This window comes from Triticum urartu, chromosome 6A, assembly GCF_056163025.1.
Source record: "Triticum urartu cultivar PI428250 chromosome 6A, HENAU_Tu73, whole genome shotgun sequence".
Classification (NCBI taxonomy): Eukaryota; Viridiplantae; Streptophyta; class Magnoliopsida; order Poales; family Poaceae; genus Triticum; species Triticum urartu.
This window is the reverse complement of record NC_141878.1, coordinates 169295357-169319454: the sequence shown is the minus strand read 5'-3', so window position 1 is coordinate 169319454 and position 24098 is coordinate 169295357.

The following is a 24098-nucleotide window of genomic DNA, read 5'->3' as shown; positions in this document are numbered from 1 at the left end:
TCAAGGGTGACCGACACGTGGCATCCACCGTAACGGAACACCGTTAAGCTATCGGGTCGGGTTTTGGATCCGATAACCCGTTAACAACCCCGACCAATGGGGATTTTCCACGTGTAAAATCATCATTGGCTGGAGGAGACACGTGTCAGGTCCACGTTGGCACAGGTGTCACTCATCCAATGGGTGAGACACGCCTATGATATGTTGACATGTGGACTGACCCATCAAGAATAAATGGGCCGGCCTAACTGAGGCCCACAAGATTTTGTGGACCATAATGGGCCGGCCTAGCTAAAGGCCCACGAGATTTTGTGGACCATAATGGGCTGGCCCAGCTAAAGGCCCACAAGATTTTGCGGGCCATAATGGGCCGGCCCAGGTAAAGGCCCACAAGATTTTGTGTGCCATAATGGGCCGGCCCAGGTAAAGGCCCACAAGATTCTTGTGGATCATAATGGGACGGCCTAGCTAAAGGCCCACGAGATTTCATCGACATTAATGGTCCGGCCCAGCTGTAGGCCCACAAGATTTTGAGGACCCTAGTAGGCCAGCCCATTAACTGGCTGCCATGTTTTGGGCCAAATGACGGCCCATATTTGATCCGGTCCATTAATGGCCTGCCACGCTCCAGGCCTAATAGTGGCCCATATGAGATCCGGCCCGTTAAAAGCCTACCATGTTCTGGGCCAAATTACGGCCCAGATCAGGTCCGACTCATTAAGAGGCTTTGGGCCCAACCTACATCGTGATTGCATGACGGCCCGATTATGTACCGTAATTTTACAGTTTGGCTGGTTTACTGCGAAGACATGATATATATACAGTAAAATAACTGCAGCATCGTGAATAAGAAAAAACCTAGACTATACAATATTACATCCACTAGGCATCAAAGTTCACCACTATGATAATAAAGCACAAGCAGACAGCAGATTACATACACTGGGCATCAAAGATCGCCACCAGTGCAAATAAACACGCCAACAAAATAATATACAAAACCGACAGCACTTCAATAGAGTTCAAGAAAGGTTAGCCCTGCTGGGAGCTGCAGTGCAAGCAGCTGAGCAAGATGATGAGACTGCGCTTGTTCAACACTTATATCTTCCTCACTCTGAAAGAAAACAAGCAGACAGATGACAGGTTTTGCACATAAAAGTATCAGTGCTGACAATTCATCATATTTCTTTCTGATGAATAAAGTGACACAGTTTAAAATTGCATTAACACAATATGGTATTGTTCAGGTCAAGACATGGCAGGAAATGACATTGTGAAGGAGTTGGCAGCTTCACGACACCACTGGATTACAGATCATGAACTCATAAGTATCAATGGTTAGTGTGCTGTCAATTTATACCATTTCAGATTGGCAAATAAAGATATGGTTTAAATAATAGTAGAATGATATGACATTGTTCATAGTTAAGACATTGCAGAATATGACATTGTGATGTAGAGGGTAGGTTCACCACACCACTGGATTATAGATGAAGAACAGAAGCATACATGCAGTGCAAAAGAAGATCACTTGCTCTGTATAGTTTAATTTACATGGTATGAAGAAGGAACTTTGTTGTACAATTGAAAACTTAAATTGAGAAAGGACAAACTTTTGTTTATGAACTACATAATAAACTTTAAACAAGCAATTTGATGCAAACACCAAAAATAAACAACTGCTGCAGTCATGCCTAACCAAATATATACAACAAAGTTTGAAGGCTTGAGATGGACAAACTTACATTATTGGTGAAGACATGCTCTATAAAGGCCTTGTCCATGCTGATGGGGGGGGGATTCAAGAAGTTTACCATAGAATCTTCTTCAAAAGCATTTCCTTTATTCTACATTTTGTTAAGAGTAAATATAGCTGTGATAATATACGAAAAATGGAGAATATTTAAGATAAGATGAAGAGTGATGCTACATAACCAAGTAGCTATAAATGTAAGTGCAGCGATACAAGCGAAAGGTACAACCAAGAGCAATGCACAGCTAAACTTCTTCAGTACCAACCTTATGGTAAGAGTAAATATAGATCTGATGTGTAGAAAATGGAGGGCAAAGGAAAATAACCTGCAGAGTGATGGTACATGAACAACTACCTGTCATTATAAGTACACTGATAAAGGACATCATGTACTTATAAGAACAATGCAAAGCTAAAAAAATATTGGCATTGGATATATTCTACACTAGTGTAACCATTCATATAGATCAGATAATTTGGAGCGAACAATTGATAAAGAAGCTATCATGCATACTGCTGTCACATAATGAACTAGGTTTGTATGCAAGTACAATGATACAGGACAACAGGTACTAACAAGAGCAAAGCAGCGGGCAGCATATTTGCGATATCATGTCGTTCTTGTCAAACCAGAATTCTTTTTCCAGCAGATTTCCTGCAAAAAAGATCCGTAAGGCACATGCGAGAAAGTAGAAGTTCAAATTGTCATGTGATTTCATAGACAGTACCTCATCCTGGGAACGAGACCAGTGCATAACAAGGTTTTTCCATTCAATGTCTTCTAAATTTAGCACAGGAGACTTCACCGGAAATTCGTTCATAGACTTGCCATCAAAGTGTTATTTCCTTAGGTAACACCAATACTTCTGCAATGCTTCCTTGAAAAGAACAAGCAAGCTTTGCTCGTCATGACTATCCAGATTGACCCTCGCCTAGTTACAACAATGTAATGTAAATCATTGATGTGTTCAATTAGCAGAAAACAGGAAAATAATATCCATGAATAATAGCACTTACACGTAAGTTGGATAGGAAGATGTGAAAATGGTCTTTGTCTTCACAATAATCTTCCCATGATGGGAATATATGCACGTACTCCCTAACAACATTGAAAGCATTGTCTTGTAAACTGGGAATAAATGGAATGGGGTTCCAATCTGTAGGAATTGGCCGTCTCTGCAATTGGGATAGGTCTTTGGCCGGTGGACTTGCTGTACTTTTTGCTAGACTAGGATTTTTCTGTGGTACAGCTGGTGCTATGGCAAATGAAATCGGTATACCTTTTGCTGGAGTGCAGGTCCTGTGTGGTGGGGCTAGTGGTGTGGCCAGTGAAGTATGGGTACACTCTCCTGGAGTCGGTCCTACGTTTTGTGTCACTGGTTGTACATCCAATATAAGTGGGGTGCTGTCTGATTTCTCCGGCACCACCATGTTTTTGAAAGACTTTGCTGGTGCTCCTTCTGGATCGGCAATCACCCTCTTCCTTTTTGATGTGATGCACAAGAACAACATTTGAGTGGAAAAACAAGGTATGATGACAGATGGAATATGTATTGACAATGGATGGGCATGGCATCTCGACATATATGATGAGTAAACTAAGCAGATGGTGGTGCAACAAAGTAGAAGAAATTCAAGACAACATATGCAAGATACCCGCAATCAATAAAACATTGCCAAATTAGAACAGGCACATTGATGGGTGAACAGGACATGCCATCTTCCTTTGACTCCTCGAGGTTAGAATAGTCATTAGGATCATATTCCAAACAAGAATCAACAGTTGGGGAGCGTATGAGTTTCATTGCATCCAGAATGGCACTCAATGCCTTGGTGCCAATTTTGTAAGTCATTGCAGTGTTTTTCTTCAAGATTGGACTGCTACTAGTGCGACACAAAGCAGCTACACAGATCATTGTGTAGATATGACGGGAAAATGTTAAGCATCAGAGTAAAATCAGCAAAGTGGAACTTGCTGGAACATATGCGCTAGTATTGCTGGTACGGCTAGAAAGGCTTCGGATACCAGCTCTCTTCAAGTGAAGTTGCGGTACTGTTAATATCAGTATAACTCTCAAAGGCGACAAAGCTCCCCGCATTTCCTTGCTATTCTTATAGGATTCATGTGGGCAGGCCACTACAAATCCTATTCCTATGTTTACAAGATCCTACGAATCAAAGAGGCTCAAAGGGTCCATCACAACCGACCGTATAGACCTCTACACTACAAATTTCCCTGCTCATCTTCAGTACAAGGAACATACTGTACTACTATCATACTCCCTCCGTTCCAAAATATAAGTCTTGGTAGAGATTTCCACTATGGATCACATACAGATTTCCACTATGGATCACATACATTTTACAGTCTAGATTCACTCTTTTTGATCCATATGTAGTCCATGGTGGAATCTATACAAAGACTTGTATTTAGGAACAGATAGAGTACATGTTAAACAAGAACGGAAGAGGAACATGGTAAAGAAGAAGAAGCAGATTTTGGATAATAAAATGTTGGTTGCGCAGTGCCCACACATGATGAACCAGAGCGGATTAAGAATGCAACTCCCAGCAGTCGCTCGACCATTTCAGGCGGTTGGATGAAGAGCCTACGTCTCCTAACCCTTCTTCTTCCTCGTCTCTGATTCTTCCCATACAGAACACCGCACAGGCTGCCGGCCGGACCACCACCCCCACCGCCTGTGTTCCTCCGCCAACCCCACCCCCACCCCCGCCCCAACCCCCACCTGCGTCTAGTTTTCTTCGTTCAGCGAGGCCCCACAACCACCCGTGCCCCTTCGATCGCACTGGCGAACTCGGACGAGCTCTAAAAAATAGACTGACCCAATTTTGAAATTTAGTCTACTGTGATTTAACTAGTGTGGAATATAAAAGGGGAAAACCATAAGCATTGGGAGTATAGTGTTGAGCGTGCCATGGCGGATCTGAAGGTGCAAACCGGACAAAGGAAACTTCGCAACCAAGACAAGAAATCAGAGTAAAGCAGTGGCGATCTATTTTCTTGCTGCGATAAATAAGTTGAGCAGATATGAAAGAGTACCGCCTCTGGTGCGGCGCCGTGTACACATCTATTGAGAATTTGGTGGTGCTACGGTAGCGATGGCTGTCAGCGGCGTGGAAGCAGATCTAGGAGGGTAGAAGTGGCGGCAGGGCGCGGTGGACGAGACGGTCGTAGGAGCGGTGCCGGCAAGGTGGACGACGGCGGGGATGAAGAGAGAGGACGGGATGCAAGGATCCCGGTCCGAAGCCGTGGATGACAGAGGTCGATCTCTTGTAATGGACGGCAGCGTCGGGGTATCAGCTCCGGCATGGTGGAGGAGGACGGCGGTGGATGGGTTGGCGGACGGCGGCGGACGGAAGAGGGTGGGTGGAGAGGGTGTTTTGGCGCCCACGGAGTACGAATGGGGAAAAGGGAGGTAGAGAGGAAGGGGGGAACCATGTATTCAGGGAGCGCTTGTCTCAAATGCGAGGAAATTTACAAACTTAGCCCCCATTTCAAATTTCTACTACATCACAACAATATTAGTCAGTTTGGGATAGGACGGTAATCTCGCATACACCGAATATTTGCCGACGAGAGTTTGTTTTTGGCGCCCACCGTGTATGAATATGAGTCGGGGAGGGAGTCGATTTTGGCCGAGGACACACTGCGAGAGGCGGTTACGTCACGTTTGGGTGAAATTACAAACCTACCCCTATCGAAACCTATAGAAATCCAGCAGATAGGCTTTGCGTGGCAGGGATAGGCAGTAGTGATTTCCATCTCGCAGATTTTGGTTTCGGGCGGTTACTGCAACTTTCCCCGCTTCATTCAAATTTTACAGAGTGCACGTTAACCATGCCAACTCAATTCGAATCCTGTTTGTATTCTATTTTTTGGGCATGATCCATTTTCAATTGGAATTACATTGTATGTACATAATTTTTTTATATATACTTTCAAAAGCACAACAAAGAATTCCGCTCCTTTATATGTATAATATGATTTACAAATACAACGATCTCGAAATCTTATGGTTTAATTCAAAAAAATTAAACCAAATAATGTTCTACTAAAATGTATGGATCAATAATATCTACATATTAAATAACATAGATGTGCGTGAATTCATATGAGTATGCATGTTTGATAGATCAATTTTGGTTCGAATATGGATTACATGTATCATCATCTCGAATTCAAATATTTAAATCCCTTTTTTGTTCACTCCTTTCACGCCCATCTCTCTCGCATGCATGCTCCTTCAGGTAGCTATCACTCTCTTTTCTCCAGCTCACCCGCACGCTCACTTCATGTTTCTCCTATCCTGGCAAACATGGTCTCTCGACGTCTCCCTTGAGAAGTGTCACACTCTCCCTATCATTATACATTACATGGTTTTCATTATCTCTCACGTCTCTACTATTCTCTGGTATCACTCGGTACCTAAGCTTTATTTTTCACTTCCACACACACAGTCTCCACTCGTCTTTCACTTTGTCTTTCTCTCTATGGGATTCTCTCACACACCCTATATGTCTCTACATATGACTCATACCACTAAGATTACTCTCTCTCTCTCTCTCTCTCGTAGACACAACATTTGTTGCGGTCTCCTTTTCGTCTCCATCCTAGACTGACATTATTCATTTGTTTACCGATCAGACAACCCCGACTACCGTCTCCTCTCTCTCTCTCTCACAGACACACACACACACACACAACTCCTGCTTCCACTCCCCTTCCCGACTACCGTCTCTCTCTCACACACACACACAAAACTCTCGCTTTCGCACCCCGACTCGTATTTCTCTCACAAACATTTATCGACTAGCTAGCCTCTAGATAGGTTTATACACCCGCACACTCGTGCTTCCACCATCGCATACATGTCTCTCTCCCGCTCCTTGTATCTATGTAGACTTTTCTTCCCTTCTTGAGACACGCCCTCTCGATCATCCACACACACTATCGCCTCATTTTAAGCTGATACCCATCGCACACACACTCCTTGTGTCTTTGTCACACATGCACTCCGTCCTCCTCCACTCTCCCTCTCTCTCACACACACATGGGCTTTTTGCAACAACTAGCAAGATCCCCATGCGTTGCACGGAACATCAACATGGATTTGTATGAGTAGTTTATCTTGTGGGGGAAAAGGATGAACGAGGGAAGGCCTTATTTGCAAATGTGGAGAGGGGTGTGGGTATCTTTTTGCAAAATTGCCATAGTTTCCTTCCTATCCGTCAGATATAGATCGGACGGCCTATATTGCAGGATGGCAGGCACACGATCATCACCGACAATGATTTTTATAAGAGTAGGGATAAAAAATAGATTTGGTGATGATGGTGGGCCTACCATCCTGCAATGTAGGTCGTCCGATTTATATCTGACAGATAGGAAGGAAAATATGGCAATTTACCCGCACTCTTCACCACATTTGCAGATAAGGCCTTCCCTCGTTCATCCTTTTCTCCCACAAGATCTTGATGTTCCGTGCAACGCACGGGCATCTTGCTAGTAAGAGTAGAAATTAGACATATACCACTTCTCGAATCTTGAAACCAAAACATTCCTCCCTTATGTCATCAAAACCGCCAAAGGAATATATTTTGAGTGAAACATAACATATTTTTAGTGATATACGTATTTCAAAACTAGACTGTTTTTTCTATCAAATCGGTGAATATGTATTAATCTACTTTGATCGTGTGGCAACGCATTGGCACATTGCTAGTAGTTATTATAATTTTTTGGACACCAGACAAACGGTGGAGTACATATACGAAGAGAAGAGGCGCACGCACGCAGTCCGCCTCTCGCTCTCTCGCACACATGAGTGTTACGTAAAGGCGACGTTAAGAAATAAACGCTAAAACCCTAGGTGCACGATTGCTGCATTCGTGGGTACCCGGTACGTGGTGGAGCACCTTTGTAGGAATAGTCAGCTCGCATGATAATTTGATCTGTAGGAGTTGATGGTCGGGACCACAGGTGAACGACTTGGAGCATGGTGGCTCGCCAGTTGCCACAGATCGAGCAGCCACGTTTAAAATATCATTTTTTAGCGCGGTTAAGAGTTCTGATTTTCAATGGCGCGTTATAAGTAGTAAGTAGTTTTTAGAATGATTGGTATGGAGCAAAAATGGAATTCATAGTACTACGTACCTCCTTGGCATATGGTTGTATGGATTTTTTTGCGATGGAGGTTGTATGGGTTTATGTTGCGAGATGTTGAACCTGGTAGTTCTAGGGAAAATACTATTGTTTAGATTTAAATGCTGGTTTTCAGTAATGAAAATAGGAAGGGGAAACCCTTCTTTGATTAAAAAAACTACTACCTCCATTCTGGTTTACTAGTCCCCATCGTACTTTGGAAAAAGTTTGTCCATGAATTTTACTTGTAAAATGTGAATGGAAAACGAGATGCATGCATGAACACTAGTTACTCTAACCTCCCTCTAACCCCCCTCTCTTCTTTAATTCTTTGCCACATCAGCATGTTTGCTATTCCCGTGTGCATGATACTAGCTAAGATACCACCATTATGGCCAGCCTTAATCATCGCATGCTATAATTTACTGCACCTTGAAATATGAACATGTCTGGGTCGTGTACGTTTTTAATGACTTGAGACTATACCTAGCCCGACATGCAAGATGACTTATTATGCACCGATCCCCATACCCGCAGGAAGCCCGTTCGTCTCCAAATCTTTTCCTCTCCATGTGTGGAAACAATATGCCTGCCAAACTCTCCTTCTCCCTCCGGCAGTCCCACCACTCCACCCCGTGTGGAAAAATCTGCATGCATGACTCTCCCCCCCCCTCACGCTCGTCCAATCCATTGTGACCAACAATATTTCCACCCCTTCGCTCCCACGTAATTTACTCCAACAAATATGCCCACATAGCTGTTACTTAACTGCAGGTGCATTGGGTCACTGACATATGGACCCAACAGGGGTCTGGCCCACATGTCAGTGACGCAACTGGACCAACAGTTAAGTCAGTGCAGCTCAGTCCATGTCTTACATAGGTGTGCCATTGCTCGATATAAATATTGCGCCTCCCATGAGATCGCTATCTCCTCCCCCTCACGTTCACGTTCATCGCTATCTCCTCCCCCTCTCTCTCACGTCGACCACCATGGCATCGCCCCTCCCAAGCCCTAGGAGCCCCTCGCTGCAACACGCGGACAGTCACGTGTCACCGTTCCGTTCCTCGCCGCCACTAGTTGAGGAGGACGCGTCGGTGTTCTGCTCCTCGCCGCTACGTGACGCGTCGCCGTTCCGTTCCTCGCCACCACTAGTCAAGGAGGACACGTCGGCGTTCCACTCCTCGCCGCAATGCGACGCGTCGCCGTTCCGTTCCTCGCCGCCACTAGTCGAGGAGGATGCGTCAGCGTTCTGCTCGTCGCCGTGAGGCGTCGAGGTGGACACGTCGGCGTTCCCAATCTCGCCAGCACGCATGCCGGAGGATGCGTCGGCTCCCCGGTACAAGGAGAACGCCGCGCCGCCCGCCGAGCCCCCAAGCCTTGAGGAGCTTTGGAAAGAAATGGATGTTGCCTTGTGGGAGGCTTTGCCTCAAATAGAGCGCGCCAACATAGAGGCGGAGAAGAAGGCCGAGGAAGAGAAGCGCACCGCAGAACAAGCTGCCTGGGAGGCCTATGTCGCGTCCGAGAGAGTCAGGTGATTTGCTCTTTGGCAGAAGGCTCGTGCGAGGGCCGTGAGGGTGGCGGAGGATGCCCATGCCGATGCCCTGAGTGCAGTCGGGCCCAAGCGCCTCATCTATGCTTCGCGGTACGTGGACCGAGTGCACGCTTCTAGCGAGGCGGAGTACCTGTTGGCGCCGGATCACCGCACCGGTGAGATCGCGCTCGTCCGCCGGCAAGCCGCCAATCAGCACCTCGCGAGTTGCGAGGCTGAGGAAGAGGCATTGTGTCAACGCGCTGGGAAACGGACGCACACCAGGGCACTCGTGACATGCCGCAAGCACTCCTGCGAGCGATGTGGCTTTTAGGAGGAGTATAATTTTTGTTTCGTAAGGCGATCTCATTAGTTTTGGACGCAAATGATAAATCCTGAACGTTCAAGAATTTTTAGTGTCCTTAATTAAGTATGTAAAAGGGAAAGTTTGGAAACCTTGTGTATTCGTATGCATTTTGCAAGTACGTGCATATAGCACAAACTTTACTATATACTATCGCACTACACGCCTCTCTCGATATATGCTTGCAGACTGTGCTACTCCCTCCGTCTAGGTCAATAAGTCATCTTTGGTTGTGCATCATGACCAAGAAGGAGGGAAGACTTATACACCTAGACGGAGGGATGTAACGGCCTCGATGCGGCTATATCTCCCACGTGTCGAAGCACGACTTGGAGGCATAACCGCATTGAAAGCAATGTCGCAAGTGAGGTAATCTTCACAACAACCCATGTAATACATAAGGGAAAGAGATACATAGTTGACTTACAATCGCCACTTCACAGAATACAAGAATAGCATTACATTCATCCAGATACAATCAAGGTCCGACTACGGAACCAAAATAAAAGAAGACTACCCCAAATGCTACACAGATCCCCGATCGACCCCAACTGGGCTCCACTACTGATCAACTAGAACGAAACAACACAAAGGACAAGATCTTCATCGAGCTCCTCCTTGAGCTTGGTTGTGTCATCTACACGGTTCAACGGCACCTGCAAGCTGGTTTTGTAAGTATCTGTGAGCCACGGGGACTCAGCAATCTCACACCCTCGCGATCAAGACTATTTAAGCTTAGAGGAAGGGTAATGGTATGAGGTGGAGCTGCAGCAAGCGACTAGCATATATGGTGGCTAACATACGCAAATGAGAGTGAGAAGAGAAGGCAAAAGCACGATCGAGAAACTATGATCCTAGAACAGCCTACGTCAAGCGTTAGTCCAACACCGTGTTCACTTCCCGGACTCCACCGAGAAGAGACCATCACGGTTACACATGTGTTTGATGCATTTTAGTTAAGTTAAGTTTTAGGTTATCTACAACCGGACATTAACAAATTCCCATCTACCCATAACCGCGGGCACGACATTCGAAAGTTCAAATCCCTACAGGGGTGTCCCAACTTAGCCCATCACAAGCTCTCACGGTCAACGAAGGATATTCCTTCTCCCAAGACAATCCTCGACAATGGTAAAACAAGTCCAGCAAGACCACCCGCTATGCCGACAAATCCCGATAGGGGCTGCACATATCTCGTTCTCAGGGCACACCGGATAAGCTAAGCGTACGGGAGCCAACGTAACCCAAGTTGCCAAGGGACGGCCCCGAACGGTGCTCTGGGTTGGACCAACACTTAGAGAAGCACTGGCCCGGGGGTTTAAATAAAGATGACCCTTGAGCCGGCCGACCCAATGGAAAGAAAAGTCTAGGTGGAAAATGGTAAAACCAAGGTTGGGCCTTGCTGGAGGAGTTCTATTCAAGGCGAACTGTCAAGGGGTTCCCATTATAACCCAACCGCGTAAGGAACGCAAAATCTGGGAACATAACACCGATATGACGGAAACTAGGGCGACAAGAGTGGAACAAAACACCAGGCATAAGGCCGAGCCTTCCACCCTTTACCAAGTATATAGGTGCATTAATTAAATAAGAGATATTGTGATATCCCAACAATAATCATGTTCCAACAAGGAACAACATCTCCAATCTTCACCTGCAACTAACAACGCTATAAGAGGGGCTGAGCAAAGCGGTAACATAGCCAAACAACGGCTTGCTAGGACAAGGTGGGTGAGAGGCTTGGTTTAACAATATGGGAGGCATGATAAGAAAGTGGTAGGTATCGCAGCATAGGCATAGCAAAAGAGCGAGCAACTAGCAAGCAAAGATAGAAGTGATTTCGAGGGTATGGTCATCTTTCCTGAAATCCCGCAAGAAGAAGAACGAGTCCATGAAGAAGACAAACGGATGTAGTCAAACGGGTCCTTACAAATGCGACGTTATCGGAACCAACCTGAAGAAGCAACACCGGAAATAAGCACACAACATAGTAAACAACCAACACATGACCATGGCATGATATGCGGGATGCGGTATGTGATGCATATGCATGATTGGGAAAGGAATGATTTAACCTGGCCCCAAATTGGAAATCTAAGAGTGCCACTAGAAAGGTGAGTTGATTTTGGTTGAAATCGATATAAAGATCGTCGGAAACGGATGCATGGTTTGCAAATGGCAAGCAAAACAAATATGGCATCGGTCTGCGATAAACAGCAAGTAGCCATCTAAATGCATCAAGATAAATATGCTACAGCACCCAAACATGGAAACAAAATACATGGCAGGGATCCACTCATGATTCTGGACAAAACATGAACACTGAGCTATGGCTCATTCACTATATAGCAAGCTCAAACAAGCATGGCAAAAGAGCAAAAGATTACAGGTTTCAGACTTAGTGGAATTAAGAGCATATCAAGAATTTATCATCAGGAAGCAATCTTTAGAGCACGATAACTACATGCTACAGGAACATATCATGGCAAAGCAAGGCATGTAAAGAAGCTACGCAAAGCATATAACAAAAGTCCCTTAGTGACCATAAGACAAAAGGGATCATAAAATACAATTGCAAGCATGTGAACATAGCAAAAACATAAACAGATTCAGACTTAGTGAAAAACTGGAGCATGGCAAAACAGTTAACAAGTAGGCATGTTTACGAGCTCGATGCACTCACTACAAAGAATATCATGATAATATAAGCTTACACCCAGAAAATAGACATGTCCTAGAAGCTAGACATGGCAAGAACAACAACATAGCATGCATGGATCAACAACAACAACCTCGGCAAATCGCTAAACATGTTAACAATCTGCCAGGAACATTTATAGCAAAAGTAGAGCTCGATTGACTCAAGCTAGGGTGCTCCATAAATGCAAACAAAGACATGGATGGATAGGGCACCACAATATCTACAAAACATCCTTAATGATCATGCTCAAAAGAGGCACGGATCACTAGGAAGCAACATGAGCATATGGCATAAAAATAAGGACATGACAAGGACTTAGAGAAATTGTAAGTCCCTGAAATCAGCATCATTGATTAAGCTACTTTGCATGCTTGTGCTAGTCCCCACAAAGATAAAAAAAATACATGGCATACACCCCTATAAAGATGGCATGGCATATAACAAAACACATGTAGAGCTCAGGATCATAGCATGCACACATTAAACATGGCAAAAATGACAAAAGTGCATTTGCTGAAACAGATCTGACATAATCATCACATAGCCCTCTTCCAACAGCATTTCGGGCATCAAGATGAGCTCAAATGAAAATGATGCAATGATATGAAATGATGTACCCGTTGAGACGAACATTTTGATATGCTCCACGCACGAATCGGAGCTACGATGAGGGAGTTATGGTGAGATGCAAAATGCATAAATAACTGGGATCCGGGGACTTAGAAGAATTTCGACCTCTCGGGGAAAGTCAACGGGACGGAGGGATCCGGTACGACGAGATCCGGGACGCGGGGGCGGTGTTTGGTTGGGGGTGCTGGTGGATCTCATCCACCCAGCGTCCAGATCTGGCCGGAGTGGATCGAACTCCGGTGAGGTGCCGATCTTCGGCGAAGAGGGCGGCGAGCTCCGGTGATGTAGCAGCGGGGTGGCGCCGGAGGGTGACGCGGTGGAGCACCGAGCTCCTGTGGCGGAGAGGCAGAGGCGGGAGGCGGCCATTGCCGGAGATGGGGGCACGGTTCCGGCGAAAGGCATGGTGGGGCCGAACGGCGCGGCCGGCCGGTCGAAGTGCGGTAGGGAGGCGAGGTGCCTCGGGCGCGTGGAGGTCACCGGCGGCGACGGGCGGCGGCGCAAGGGCGGTGGCGCGCTGCGGCGACGAGCGGCTGCACCGGCGATGGCGGATAAATCCGGCGAGCGGCGGGACCGGCCGGCGTTGGAGAAGACGGCGGGACGACGCGGGCCGGGCGGCGACGAGATCCGGGCTCGCGCGGGCCCCGGATGGGCTCCGCGGGCCGCGGCGGCATGCCACGTGGCGCGTTGTGGTTGGTCGGAGGGCGGCGGCTGGACATGTCCGGGTGTGGGAAAAGTGTCCGGCGGCGCGGGGAGGATGAAGTTAGGGTTTCGGGGAAAAAGATCCGAAATGAAAATGAAGGGGTCTATTTATAGAGGTAGAGGGAGCTAGGAAGCTCCAAATGAGGTGCGGTTTGCGGCCACGCGATCGTTATTGAACGGCCTAGGTGATGGAGGAGGTTTAGGTGGGTTTTGGACCAGTTTGGAAGGGTGTTGGGCTGCAACACACATGACGCCTTTTCAGTCCCTCGGTTAACCGTTGGAGTATCAAACGAAGTCCAAATGGCACAGAACATGACAGGCGTTCTACCGGTAGTAAACCAAGGCCGCTTGGCAAGTATCGGTACAATCCGAAAACATTTAACCCCCACACACGAAAAGAGGTAGAAAGGACCACCCGAGGACATAGGAGCGCCGGAATGCAAAACGGACAACGCGGAAAATGCTCGGATGCATGAGACGAACACGTATGCAAATGCAATGCACATGAAGATATGATATGAGATGCATGACACGCAAGCAATGACAAGGCAACAACAGCAAATAACTGGAGGACACCTGGCACCTCGGTCTCGGGCATTACAAGGGAGTACTACTATTACTTATGTACGTGCAAATGCACGTTTTAAACATTACAATGCAGTTTTTGTAAAAGTAGAGAAACATCACTAGTCAAGCTTGTGAAACGATTCAATGCAAAACAAATGCAAAAATGCTCATTTGATTGTTTACTTTTAGCTTCCTTCTCTGTGGTTATTTCTCTGTCGTACTTTGTACGGAGTATCTCACTGGTTGGAAAGGCATGCAAATTCCAAAACCGCTTCCTACACCATGTATCGAATTTTTTGCCTAACAAGTTGTGTCGTGTAATTGGAATTCCAACTTGAGTACTACTACTAGTAGGAGTACCAGGGGCCAGTTCTTTTAGGCTTCTAGATTAGTAATCCCATAACTACTACCTCCGTCCTGGTTTATTGGTCCCCATTGTAATATGTCTCAAATTTTGATCATAAATTTAACTAATGAAATGTTAGTGCATGTCACATGCACTACTCCATCCGTCTAGGTGAGTAAGTCATCTTAGAGCAAGGTTAATAGTAAAGCCTACTGCCGGCTCTATAGTAGAGCCATGTCACCTATAAACTGTATTTGAAAAAGTCTGTACAGTAGAATGGCTGTAGTGTTGGCTATACATTTAATGCATGCATGATGTGATAGGCATAGGAAAGTGACAGGATTGGCTGGGGGGAGCTGAACGCCAGCCGTAGCGCTCGCATGGGCTGCATGCAGGCTCCTTTTCCTTGTTGCTTGTGCTATCGCCCGGTGACTCGCGAAGCGCCTGATTGGTCCTTTCTTCTCACTTCTCTCTCCTCCAGCTATGATTTTGCTGATGTGGAAGATGCTATAGCCTGCTGACTAGTCTCTATTGTACTTGCTCTTACACTGTGCACCGTGACTAAGGAGGAGGAGAAAACGAGAAATGTTAATGTTTATTTGCTAATTAATAGTATTGCATGCAATGAACTAACCACTGCATGTCGTGTTTGATATCTTAAGTCATTAAAAGCATGCACACTCTTTATCTCTTATTGGTTGATATGTCAAGAAACAAGAAACGAGGTAGAAGTTAATGCACCGCGCCTAAGTGTTTTGGGATTATTTGGTTTTCGTAAGATGACTTACACACCTAGACGGAGGGATTACAATGGTGAGGAATAAACCAGTTGAACTTTTGGTCAAAATTTAGCACAAATTACAATGGTGAGGAATAAACCAGGATGGAGTAGTAGTTTAGAACCCAAATAAATGAGTGAGGCGCCTTATTGTTACTCTCGACTATGACTAGTCTTGTGGGAAAAGCTGGGGAAGCCGCCAAAAGAACTGTCCCTAGGAGTAGTAGCTAGGGATCGAGTGTGCGAGATGAACCGGAGAAAGTAAATGCAAAGATATGAAATGCAAATTGAAGGAGGGATGTGATGGTTGCTTGTCTGTTTATTTTACCAGGCCACTTATTACTGGGAGTGGTTGGGTTTTGTGATATGACGGCTTTACTGCCGCGCCACGAGCAGGGTGAGAGGTGAGACTCTCGTGCAGCACCGCCCTCTACACTTATACTACATCGGTCGTGGTTTATTAGTCCCCATTTGGATTTGACTGAAGATTTAATTGACAAAATGTTAGTGCATGTCAACAAAAACTATATCCTTGGATTCGTATTTGAACATAGTTTTGAATGATATTATTTTAGGTGACATGCATCAACATTAATCGTACTATATATAATGTTAGTTCAATTTTTGGTCGTACTAATCTATAGTAGAAAGGTGCCCGTGCGTTGCACCAAAGAGTCAAATGCATTGATCGGGGAGTTGTTTATTTTGACAAAGGATGTGGGGGTCATCTCATGTGTAACGGGTATCGATAGGTTTCTTCGGATATTATTTCTTCTCTAGAGCTCACAAACATCCGGGTGAAATAGATAAAAAGGTATCTTTTGCAAACAAAAGCGTTCAACTATTCAACCTGCATCCAAAACTTGTGAAGAAATAACACTTATTGTGCTTTGCAAGAAATGATCTTTTCTATACTATCTATACTACTACTACTATATAGTGTCGAGTCCTGGATTGCACCTAGAGCATCAATCCTAGCAACTCATCTGCTAAATCTAACGGTTGATATTGGAGGGATTCGCAGTGAACAGTGCCTGCAGATGAATCTACTTGGTTCTGGAACCATCGCTACACCGTGTCATACCTTCCTGGAAAGAAGACCTATGCCTCCTCTACTATGCTGCAATTGTCAGGTTGTTATGAGTAAAAAAAGAGTTGGTTGTGAGCCGATGTGAGATGGTCTGGAGGAGAAACTAAAGTTGAAGTAAACAATTTGTGGGTTCCACCACGTACTTTTTTTAATATTCTTCGAAAATTTCTGGATGACCGCATGCAGTAGTTGCATTTTGTACTACCAATTAGTAAATTTCTAAACTCTATTTCGTGTGCATCAAAAATATTTTTTTTGCTCGGAATTCATTTTTCAAAGTATTTTTTTGGTGGAATCACACCATACTGTTAAGACGTGCATTGCACGTGCATACACACTAGAAAGAATTAGTTTTTGAGTATCAATTGTTATTCATGTTGGCTACAGATGACATGGCACTTTCTTATAGTCAATAGTTGGCTATACAATAAAGTAATATTAACCGTGCCCTTATACACCTAGACGGAGGGATTAAATCAGGATGACTTGCAAGCGGGCAGATGAGATGTAAGAAATGGTTCATCATAAGTCTTTCACCACTACTGTAGTAAATATTCATACATGGAAGATTCTAGACTAAACCATAAACGGATACACTTTTATTCATGTGCGGTACTCCAATAGAGCAAGATCCTGCATGGAAGTCTCCACATTCTTAGACAACGGATTACATTGAGCGAAGACTAATGATCAACATTTAACTTGATAATGCGTATGTCCAGGTGAACCTCCTTGGGTCCCCGTGCACCGCGTCGGCGGGTAAAGGATGCCATGGGTTTTCCAAGTCCACAATGGCGGGATAGTCCCAGCTCCCCAGAGTCCAAGTCCGTTCGATGAGGCCGGTGTCGCCGCCCATGCGACCCGGAGGGGTAGTAACACTGACCACACACCCGTACATCGGCCTCGTGTCAGCGTCAGCGTCAGCGGCGTCGCCCCTGACGCACATTACAGAGACGGTGGCCTGCACGGGCCTCACCGGTGCCCACGATCAAGAGGAAGACGTTGTCGTCCTCCTCCGAGACTAGCAGGCGACGGTGATCCTCCAACGACTCCGGCATGGTGAACGGGTAGCACGTCTGGTACTTTATGTTCTCCGCCATGGGCCAGCAGTGACCGCTGCACGCATCCGTAAGGTGATGCACCATGTCCGCCGGCGAGCCACAAAACGGCATTGGGCACTCATAGCAGTGGACGAAGGGCTCCTTGGAGGCATCGACCAGGCCGTCCATGAAACGGGAGTGGTTGTAGGGGACGTTGCGCCAGTTGAATATATGAGCAAGTTATTACGAGATATAATCCGAATAAGCACAAAATAAATCATGACGGCTATAATAGAGAATAAACTAATCATGTGGACTAGCACAGTAGTAGGATACAGAGTGGAAACATGAATTCTACCATGATTTCGAATAGGAAGGGCAGAAACACATACGCTGCAACGGGAGCAGCACCGTTGGCGTTGAGCTTGTCGCCCATGTCCAAACACCATGTAGACACGGGCCCTGTTTGGATACTCTAACTCTGTTAGAGGTTAGAGTTAGATTCTAACCTTGAACTAGCTCTGAACTAACTCTAACCAAAAAATGTTTGGATGGCAGGGTTCGATGGAGCGCAGATACGGCGAGGCGCCTTCATGGGCGGTGCAAGAGGGAGGGAGGAAGAGGACGAGACGCCTTCATGGTCTTTGAGCACGGTTCGTAGTGATTCCACCCTCGGGCATTGAAGTTTGTAACTATTTTAGATTAGAATATACTACTCCTCCGGTGCTAGTAGTAGAGCAGAGTCCTACTCTACTACTCTACTCACGCAAGTTAGGGCATATCACTGTAGGGAGTACCAGTACTGTGGTCACTCAAGCAAGTTGTCTGGTATCGACATGACCCTACGCTGCTAGTATGTGTCTCATAAGTCTAGCGGCGTGCTGTAGTCATCATCACTTGTCCATTTACCGCAGCACATATTCGCTTCTCCATCTTTGTCCGCACATAATCTCGTCCAATCTTCCATCCCCGCTAAGGCACCTCCCCCCCTTGTCCGAAACCCACGCACTAACAATGGCAGAACCTAGCAGCGTCCGCCGAAAGAGTGGCTGGAATTCGCTCCCCACAGAGGTAATCAAGCTCATTGTTTCACGTGTGGACAATCTCAGTACCATGCAAGGATCATGATGGCAGCGCGGTTTCGTTCATCAGACAAAATTGTGTGTACACAGCGTACCATGCGTCTCTGCATGCACCATGCCCTGATATGTGCCGCCACGCTCTGCAGCCCAAAGTAGGAGAGAGGGTCGCAAGTATCAGACTTCGACCTGCTGGCTGGAGTTTCCCCTGTCAGGCACCCATCTGGTTCAAGCCATCAGCCAATCTCCACAGCTTAATAAATAGTAACGTCTAACTAAGCCAGTTAGTTAGATGCGTACACTTGGTGTAGTAGGATCTTTATTTAGTTTGATACATGCACTTGTACTTTTTTGTAGCCCTTTTGCAATGATGGCTGATGTTTGGTTTGGAAGAGAGAGCTGCGTCTTCACTCTTCTAGCCTGCTTACTGCTTCTGTTGCACCCCCAACCCTGGTTGCTGCTGCTGCTGTTTTTAATGTACAATCAGTAGTATATTCTGTCTGTTGGTTGAATAAATGTGTTGTTAGAATGACAAACACAATGTTTTGGAAGTCGTTGCACGGTTCGATCCTTTAGTGCCCCGTACCGTACGCAGGGCATACTATTTTTTGTACGGAACACATTTTCCACTTGTTGATAACATGCAGCCCATTGATGAAGGCCCAATAGAGAAGCCCATAATTAACTAGAAGGGAGGCTCTCACATGAATCCGGCCAAGGTACATGCTCATGGTCCCCTAAACATAAATAAGTAAATAAATAAATAAATAAATAAATAAAGCTAAATGCTCATGCACCAGTTCTTTGGGAAAATAGGTAGCCACGTATTTCTTTTTCAAGAATACCCAAGCTAGGCCTATTTGTTTTCTCCGAATTACTGGGCTGCAAATCTTTCAAGACGACGAGGGATGCATTCCGGCCTAGCTTAAGAGTATGGTCAATGGCTGTTAAAAGTAATATCAAAAGGGGTTGAAAATTCCAAAAAATTATAGCAAATGGGATATAAGTTTCTTTTTTTGTTTTTGTGCTTCATTGATATCTTATACGTATTTCATTGGATTTAACATGACATAGTACTAATTTATTTTAGTATGGCTATTAATTTTGGGATTAAGAATATTTTTTTCCCCAGCAAAAATTTGCGAATTTTCAAAATTTCCCACATATTTAGTTAATTTTTTGACCCTGGTACTGACCAGAAAATGGCCAGCAATTCTAAAAATGGAAAATGGGCTGCAATAAATTCCATATGAATTAGAAAATGAGTAAAAATTATAAAAATAATAGCAAATGGGTTGTACACGCCACAGATTTCGAGCCTGGCTTCTTTACACAAGGCTTTATCAGTGAACACACGATTCTAACAGTAGTGACTGTTGGATGTCCATCCAACGGCCGACGTGCTTCTTCAATCTCTGATCTTCCTGCTCCAGCCGCCTAAACTAGCGCCGGCGGGACTGCCTGCTCCCTCCTCTTGTGGCCCTCTGTGATGCCGCGCAAGCTTCCCCGGCCCAACCTACTCCCTCCGCTGGCCTGGCCGCACACAATCAACTGCCTCCCTATTACGCGAAAAAATATTCCTCCCACTGACATCTGGGGCACACCAGTTGGGAGGCTGGCCTGTGGGCCTACTAAGTTGACGCGTACGCAGGGCTTGTCAACTTAGTCAACAAACGATTCTAGCAGCAGTAACCGTTGGATTTGAATCGAACGTTCCTGCTGCTTCTTCAATCGCTGCTCTTCTTGCACCAGCCGCCCAAACCAGCGGGAGAGACTGCATGCTCCTGCCTCCAGTGGCCGGCTGTGGTGCCGTTGAGGCCTCATCGCCCCTACTACTCCCACCGCTAGCCAGGCCCTGCGGCGACGGCAGCCTCACACCGTAGCCGAACCAGTGAACCCTCGTACTACTCTCCGTGTGGGCATCCACTGCCGCGTCTTCTCCGGCTCCGCATCGTCCCCTTCCTAGGCCTCGCCGTCGTCCACCGCCTTGGTGCTCTCGGCGCGGCGTGGTCAATGTGATCAACGACATTCCATCGGAAGTGTACTGTACGTGGAGAGGATGACAGCTGGGTCTACGGCCACAGCCCAGTTTTTTTTGTGATTTGCCAAGTAAGTCACTTTGTCAGGCCTGTTGGGCTGCAAATCTTTCAAGATGAGGAGAGCTTTCATTCGGCTGGCCGAGAAAATGGCCCATCGGTAATGAGAAATGGGTTGTACATTTTTAAAACACATCAAACCAGCAATTAGTTTCAAATATCTTTTTTTTCATTTCGAGATTTTAAATTACATTAATTTTTATGTGTGGAGAATTTGTTGGATTTTATTTTGATATACATTTATTTTTAAAATCAGTTTTAATGTGAGTCAAAATTTCGGGATTAAAAACAGTTCGGACCGCACCGAAATATGCAAAATTTCATATAATTTTTTAACCATGGCCACAATATGGGCTGTAATGCTAACAAAAAGAATAAGGGCTCCAAAAATACCTTAATAATTAGCAAATGGGTTGTAAATTATTAGAAATAATGGCAGATGGGCTGTATGTTGTTTTCCACAGATTTGAGGCTTTCCTAAAAAAAAGGTTGACGCACAAGCAGTGACTGTTGGATGGCCATTCAACGGCCGTCGTGCTTCTTCAATCTCTGCTCTTCCTGCTCCAGCCGCTCAAACAAGCGCCAGCGGGACTGCCTGCTCCCTCCTCCCCACGGCCAGCTCTGCTGCCGCGCAGGCCTCACCGCCCCACCATACTCCCATCACTGGCCTAGCCATCCCTCTACTCACCCACACCTGTTGTTATTCTCCGGCGACGGCAGACGAACCAGTAAACCCTCGTACAGTGGTACTCCCCTCCATGTGGGAAACAACTGCCGAGTCTTCCCTGCCTCCGTGTCGTTCCCTTCCTAGGCCTCGCCGTCGTCCACCGCCCTCGTGCTCTGTCACAGCCCTAGAATTTGCTTGTAGCTAATTACCTGAGTGAGCATCATGCATCATGTCTAAATTCTGAAAGTTGAATTGAGGTTAGTTGAAACCCTCATAAATCACTTCAAAAATAATCAACATTAAAATCTTTTCAAAGAAGTCCAAGAAAATGTTCCTCTTAGTCTCTGAAAATATTGGCAAGAGGTAAAACTTAAAACAATATTTTTGGAATCTCAGAGATATTTATTTTGGGCCTTTGAATTAAATCAATAATTATTTGCATTGGATATATATATTTATTAATTAATTAATATATGTCCAATAATTCTAATCTTTGGTGAAGGGCTTTGGAATAATCCAACTAGTCCCTACAAGAATTATCAGAAGCAACAAAAATGATTTAGTGTCTAAAACTAAATCAAAACAAATTACAGAAAATGCCAAACAGAAAGAATTAGAAAAGAGAGAGGAAGAGGGAAGAGCTCACCTCGCGCTCACCTGACACGGCCCAGCACGGCCCAGCCCACCAGAGCCAGCCGCCAGTCATCTCCTTCCTTTGCCAGGAGGACGACGGCGTGGCGCACGCATAGGAGGCGAAGCCACCTCCTGCTTCCACCTCCTGCTTCCTCCCCACTCCGATCGGACGTGCTTGGAAACGCCCGAGCCCCCTGGTCCTTACCCTCTCACGCAGCTCACTCTCCCCTCCTCTCCCTCGCTCTCTCCCGCGATGGCTGACGCGGCCATGGAAGCGCCGCCGTGAACCACCGCGCTCCCCGACCCCCTCACGCCTTCCTGTGTTGCGTGGAAGCTCCGCCACTGTCGCCTACGCCTTCTGCACCGAGCCAAGCGAGCCGGGAAGCCCTACTTCATCCTCGGCATCGTCTTCTTCAACCTCGGCCACCGAAGATCGCCACCGTCGTTCGCCACCGTCCACGCTTCCCCAAGGTCGCCGACCAGCTCTCTGGATCTGTCGTGAGCTCCTCAACCTAGCCCTCTACTTCCCGTGCTCGATTACGCCGCGTAGACACCGCCCCCTTCGAGCCCGAGCGCTCCTCGCCGCCGGCCATGTCGTCGTCATGGCTACGGCCGTGCAAGCACGCGTTCGAGCGCACCACCGCACTCAGTGCGTCCTCAGGAGCCAAACGCATGCACTCCCTCGCCCTGCCATGAACCGTAGCCCTCTTTCCCTCTCCGCCTGAACTCCGGCGCCGCCGCGAGCTCTGCTCCGGCGAGCTTCGGCCACCCTGCGCCCTGCTGCTGCCTCTGCTCGATGCGGCTGAGCGAGGGCTTCCTCCTGGTGTCTCCTGGCGTATTTGGTCGCCACCGGCCAAGCTCCGGCGAGCTGACGTGGCGCTGATTTAATTAGTGGTAATGACCCTGCTAAAACTCCCAAGAGCCACTGCCATGTGGGCCCAGTGCCTGTTTAGTTTAACTTAATGTTCTGTTTAGATTAGTTATTAACCCAGCTGGTCCCACATGTTAGTTTGACTTGCTGACATGGCCTTTGACCGGCACCACACGTTAGTGACTCATGCCAGTGGTGTGTCACTGACCAGTAGGCCCCATAGGTCAGGTTTGACCTGGACCACCCCCTTTGACCTACTGACGTCACAGTGACACAGTGCTGACGCAATTAATGATTTTCTGGTTTTAAAAATAATCAGGAAATTCCAGAAAATGCCCAAAACTTCCAAAAATCATAGAAAACATGATAATGCACTATTTGAATTCATAGTTTGAACTTGAATTTGAACCTTGAGTTCAAATCAACCCAAAACCTTTTTGTTACTAGTTGCATTAGCTCAAATCACAACATATTGTCATGCCATGATCATGCATCATATTGTGCATTGCATTGATTGTGCTCTTCCTTGTTTGCCGGTAATTGTCCCCTCTCGGTAGACGCTGCTCCGACGCTATGATCATTGACACTGATGAAGACTCAATGTTATCTTCAGAAGTGCCAGGCAAGCAAAACCCCCCTTGTTCATTCCCATATGATCCCACTCTCTCGCTCCTGCTCTCTTTTACTACATTAGGACAACAGCGATTCAACTGTTACATGCTTCGTAGCTGAACCCTTTCCTCTGCATGACCTGTCATTGCCACAGTAAATAGATGAAACCCACTAGCATGAGTAGGAGTTGCTTGAGCCCTGATGTGCCTACTCATTCATGTTGTTTGTCATGCCTGCTATTGCTTAGAGTTGAGTCAGGTCTGATTCATCGGGGATGATTTGGAATGGTGTTGAACATGTCCTACTGTGTGTGAGCTAAGTGTGTGAACATGATTTGGTAAAGGTAGCGGTGAGAGGCCATGTAGGAGTACATGGTGGGTTGTCTCATTACAGCCGTCCTCAGGAACTGAGTTTTGTGTTTGTGATCCATGAACAGTTACTACCACACATTGGGTTCCGGTAACTCGGCCCCTCTCAG